At 34.7% G+C, this 6,000-nt stretch overlaps 1 long non-coding RNA gene across 1 annotated transcript; it reads left to right on the top strand.

The window, feature by feature from the left end:
• The first annotated feature begins 2,261 nt into the window (after window positions 1–2,261).
• LOC110998266 lies at window positions 2,262–5,645 on the top strand. The gene is made up of 3 exons (XR_006750987.1): window positions 2,262–2,407; window positions 4,103–4,220; window positions 4,539–5,645. It is a non-coding gene; the product is annotated as an uncharacterized LOC110998266 (long non-coding RNA).
• Window positions 5,646–6,000: the final 355 nt, after the last annotated feature.

Here is a 6,000-nt window from a genome sequence, read left to right on the forward strand (position 1 = left end):
ATTGCACCAGATTCTTATTCTTGAGGTACACAAGGCCTGTCTAAAAACTCAGTTTTAAAAAGCCAAGGTGAAATGGTGATTTCGCATCGCCTTTATAACATAATATTTATTGCTAGTTCTTCTCTTCCGTTCTACGCCCTTGACTTGAGAACTGACAGTAGATGTAAAATTAGAAGCATTTAAATAGATTAAATTTCTTTTTTTTGACGTTCATAAGTGTACAGAATGTTACCAACATGAATAAATGATTTTGAATTTGATTTTTTTTAATTTAAATGTATGTATATGACATAAAGGAGTTGACCTGGTCAAGTTTACGACTCGGTCGATCAATCTCCGTATTAATAGATTCTTTGTTTAGTCCGGAAATATATCCTGAAGAATCAACTCGTTTTGGCGTCAATAGATGAAATAAACGTAGACAATTTTATGTCGTAAATTGTCTGTATATATTTTCAGATTTTGTAGGAAAAAGTTTTTTTAGTGAATTTTACTATCGTATATAACATAAACAGCGTGTATATATTTAAGCCTTGTCTTGCTTGCTATCGCAGAATTTTAAGAATATCCATAGCGCTGAATTAGCTGCATCATGAGCCCACCCCATATACACACTAACTTTTACACCATCACACAACACAACCGAATAAGATATTACTTAGTTAAAGGTAATGAATAATTTTTGTTGCTTTTTCAATCTTTGGCTATATCTTTAGTATATTGTTCCCACTTCCCACTAGAATGTAAGTGCGTGCTCCTTTTTCACCATGCCTCCTGCTGATGAGGATCTTTGAAAATGTGATACAAATTTTTATTTTTATATATTTTATCATGATATATTACTTAAGATGCTATGTGGAATGTTATGATTGCAGCTCCTTACAAACGTGTAAAACAAAAACACATGGCGATTAAAAAGTGTGGCGGAGAGTTTATTGCCAGTTCTACACTTCCGTTCTACGCCCTTGATTTAAGAACTGGCAGTAAATGTAAAATTACAAGCATTTAATATACATTTATTTTTTGCCGTTCATAAGTGTAAATTGTGTTTCCTATATAAATTATTTTTAATTTGAATTTTATGCGTATAACGAATACATTTTTATATAATGTATCAACTACCGATTAAAAAATTTATACATTCACAAACAATGTTGAACATCTTCTAAACCTACCTTATACTGAAACGGAAAATATTCTTGTGCAACAGTTGTTTATTAAAATGTAAGTGTTATGTAAAAAATATTATGTCAGTTACGGTTTATATATACAGTGGAAGTTCCTGGGGGCTAGTGCACTTTATTTTAAGTAAACATCCTTTTATATAAGATATACATAATACTTACAATAAAGATTTTTTCTTCCTTATGTTAAGTCATGTATAATGTTTAAAACGTGTTTGATGGATCGCATAATAAAAAAAATGATAATTATAATAAATATTTAATGCTATGTTAACGACGAAGAGAGTGCCTGCGTCTATACTACTTATTAGGTAATTACCAGGCTTATAAACAAAATTTACAATTTACAACCTGGAAAAAAAATCAAGGTTTTTTTCTATGCTTAAAAGTCTATAAATACAACACTTTTTAATCACTATCACCAGCAATAGGGTCCGACATGAGCCCTAACCTTACTGAAATCCAGTCCTGGGTGGTTTCTTCTTTTCTTTTTCTTCTTTCTTCTGAAATGCAAAGCCTTGGCTCGTACAGGCAAAAGAACAAAGATTGTTTATATGCTAAAAGTCTATAAATAGATAACTTTTTAATCACGTCGTTTTTTTTGAGGGGAATGCATTTGGGCACAGAGTGTGGGACTCGCTCTAGAAGCCTTACCCGCTAAACCCCTCCCACCAATCACGTCACTGTTGGGGTAACTTGGGGTCGCGTAAGCATTCTACCAGGAGACCCCGTGACTGGCTGCTGCAGCAACCATCTTCCATTACATTGACATCGCCTTAGAAGTCTTTACAGTAGGGTTGAATTTCTTGCACCCAACACGTGATTCGCCGCCATATGAGCCCTAACCTAACTGAAATCCAGTCCTGGCTGGTTTCCTCTCAATTGTACAGTATCTCTTAATAATATTTTATTAATAATATTTTGTACAGAATTTGTACGATTTAGTTAATGTGACATCATGTTCTATCCGCATTTATCGAATTTTGTTTACACACCATTCGAGTTTGTTTATAAATTCGGCCGTGAAGGAACTTGGCAGAGCGCCATTGTAAGCCAAACAAAATTCTCGCTGAAAAAAAGTGATTACTCAGTTTGCTTGATTTGCATAAATGGGTCGGTCGCTTCGCGTGTTGCATGTCATAAGGGTCCATTGTGATTAACACGTGTGTGTATCTGTGTTCTTGTGTGTAATTGCTGTGGAAAGTGTACCAAAATAGATGCAAGTATTGATTCCCTATATTTAAGCGTTGTAGATAAAAATAGCATTGCTCAATATGTTTTAAATCTTAAATATTTGAAGTTAAGGCTCATTTTCGTTTGTAGTTTTTCTTTAACAAAGAAACAGTAATTCACTTGAATTACTGTTTCGTTTAATACGTAAAAACTAATGAGTACTTTATTTATTATGTAAATGACATTTTCAAGGCGTAGATTTTCTGTATAAGGAAAAAAATAATGGCACTGCTTCCTTTTGAGGTCTGGGCCTCAGATTTCTGTATCTGTTTCATGATCAATCAATCTAATAGACAAGTCAGCTCAGCTGATCAGCCTCCTGTGCCTGACACATAATGGATTTTTTGTGTCAAAGGCCGGTTTTCTTACGATATTATCCTTCACCGTTCGATTGAATGTTAAATGCGCATAAACTCCATTGGTGCACAGCCGGGATTGAACTTACTACCTTAGGGATGAGATCGCATGCTAAAATAAGGCTAATACTGTAACAGTTTCCTTACAAATAATAATTAAAAATGGTTTAATTAAAAATTAAAAGAAATATTGGCCCTATCACAGTGCACCTTTAACACTGGCAGCATTTCCTCGCTGTGTTGTGTGTGTGTGTGTGTGAGCGAGGAAAGAAACAGCTCTAGGGTCACCGGTACTGCAAAGCCCCAACTTCAATCTATAATTATTATTAGTACAAAAAAAAAAATAAAAAAATAGTGGCGCTACAATCTTTAGGTCTTGGCCTCAGATTTCTGAATCTGTTTCATGATCATTTTGAAATCTAATAGGCAAGTAGATGATCAGTCTCCAGTGCCTGACACACGTCGTCGACTTTTTGGGTCTAAGACATGTCGGTTTCCTCACGATGTTTTCCTTCACCGTTCGAGCAAATGTTAAATGCGCACATAGATATAAATTCCATTGGTGTACAGCCGGGAATCGAACCTACGACCTCAGGTAGTTGCACGCTGAAGCCACTAGACCAACACTGCTCTTATATTAGTACAATTATGTTTATTAATATTGTCCTTTATAATTCCATAATAAATCCTTCAAACATTCAGGTAACATATTTGCGAATGATATTAAAGAATCCTGGCGATCTAATAACTTAATTGGCGTAACCCAGACTCGTATACTTTGATACCGCTATATTGGACAAACGTTGCAAATATAACGTTTGTACAACCCCATCTTTTTCTAATTTTTCTCAACGATCGTTCTCTTTTCTGGGCTGTTACTTGTATAACAAACTCAACAAAACTCTCAATATATATCCTAAAACAAAAAAATGTGTAAAGCAAACAATTCATAAATTTTTACTTACCTTGAGCTATGATCAAACAGAAATTCTACTAGAAGTAATAAAATAATTTCCACATAATATGTTCTTGTCATGTCACACACACCCTTTAACACTCACTAACACACGCATGCGTACCCTTCCCCACTATCACACACAAATACACACACACTCACATACACAATCCCTTACAAACTTCCTTTTTGTTATGTATATGACTTGCTATGGAATGGAAGCCTGGTTATCCATATTACAGGTTCTTACCTAGTTTGGAAACCAGTCTCCCAATACTGTCACTATATTATGAATTATTATGGTTAATGTTTAAGGGAGAAAAATAAATAAATAATTATTATTATTATATTTAACTAATTCAACGATTTTGTAGGAGTATGGAGGCTGTTTACCCTGCTGCTGCATCAGCTCTTACACGAGGAAGACGACGCAAACGCACCGAGCCACGACAGAGACATCGTACGATGCCTGTCACATTTGCTGAAATTAAGGTGAGGCGGTTAATCATGAGGCTGTGCATCAATGGATTGTGTTTCTATATATTTTTTATGTAACAGGAGGGAAACGGGCAGGAGACTCAACTGATGTTTAATGATAAGTGCCCATGGGCACTCGCAAGTGTGTCACCGGCCTTTCAATTATTACGCTGTTTTCTTGAAGGACCCTTTCGGAAATATTTTTTCCTTCAAAACTTGCAGTGTTAACTGCGCACACAGAAAGGCACTTCAGTGTCGGAATCTACGATCTCAGTGATGATCCATACGCTCAAGTCACAAGACCAACACTACTAACTTCTGCTTTATTTCCAGGAAGTTGATGAGGACAAAGAGGACGAGCAGATCCCAATGACAGCTTCCAACATATCGATCCCCAGCGTTGAAGAGCGACGTCGAAAACCTGATCTCCTAGATGAAACCCTCGGAAGGCAGTTCACAGAATTTCGCAACAGGAGAACTCGCAGACGTCGTGACATCATCCACGAACCAGATGAGATAGAGGATCACGAAACCAGCGATCAAAGTGAACCCACATAGATCGTCACTATTGTATGCGATGTTTAGATTGGTGTATTTATATGTGGCCGCTACACGGACTGTCTTTTCGGCTTATAGAAATTTTTATAGGCCTCCTGTTGAACAAAAGATGTGAATCTGTTATCAGTTTCTTCAATTCCTTTATCAAGCGTTGATTGCACATAGATATGCGTGTTAAAGCACGAAGATGATCTTGTAGTATCTGCTTAAACGCGCTGTTTAAAAATACTTAGCCAGTCAAATATCTCTCAAGGAGTTGCACCAGTGTTTTGTAATGGAGTCGCAATAACTGTGGATTCCATCAATAAAAATAATAATTTTATAGTTATGGCCGTATAAAATATTCTATCTTAATGTTTAAATCGTTATATAATTATAATAATTGTCTTAAACATTTGAAATCATAAAAACTAGCAACCATTTTGTAGCAAACAGCTGATCATAATCCGCCATCTTGTTTAGCAATAGATTCTGACGTTAGAATCAGTGATGCTTTTGGTGATTTCTTCCCAAGTTTAGGGGGAAATATAACGGTTATTTTATGTAACTTTTAACGCATGATTAAGTTATATTAAGCCTAGAGCTCAACTGAAATATAAAAAAATACTCCAACATGGATATTTTATACTTGAATATATTTTTGATGTATACTTAAAGTTACCTCTTGAACCAAGTGTACAACAAAAATTAGGCGTTTATAATCAATATTTAGAGATATTTGATTGGGGAATGTTTTTTCGGAGTTGGCAAAAGTTGAGACGTGGAGATGGCTAATGACTCAATGCAATATGTTATATATAATACTTATATTTATCAATAAATGTGGAATAGGTTTAAGGAACTTTTGTAATTCAATTTATTAATAAACATTAGAAAAAATAATGAAGATTTTTCATTTATCAAATGGGTAATAAAAATATATCACCATATATATATAGCTACTGTTATAAATAATTTTCAATAAACATTTTCATTGTTATGGTAAATGTAAAATAAAAGTAGCCTTTCTTGGAGTACTGCACTACACTAAACGACACTAAGTCTATGTCATTATTATTTAAGGCCTGTATTCACTTTGATTAGTTTGAGTGCAAGTGGTTAGTGATTGAGGATGATAAGTGCAGGTGTGTGTGCAAGTGTCCAATTATTGTTTAGTGGCTCTGTTAAGTAAGAGGTGTTAAGAAGTATCTACAGAAGTAGTACACATATATCTTATATCTTTAAACGAGCAATTCTT

Source organism: Pieris rapae, chromosome 23 (assembly GCF_905147795.1).
Source record: "Pieris rapae chromosome 23, ilPieRapa1.1, whole genome shotgun sequence".
Taxonomy (NCBI): Eukaryota; Metazoa; Arthropoda; class Insecta; order Lepidoptera; family Pieridae; genus Pieris; species Pieris rapae.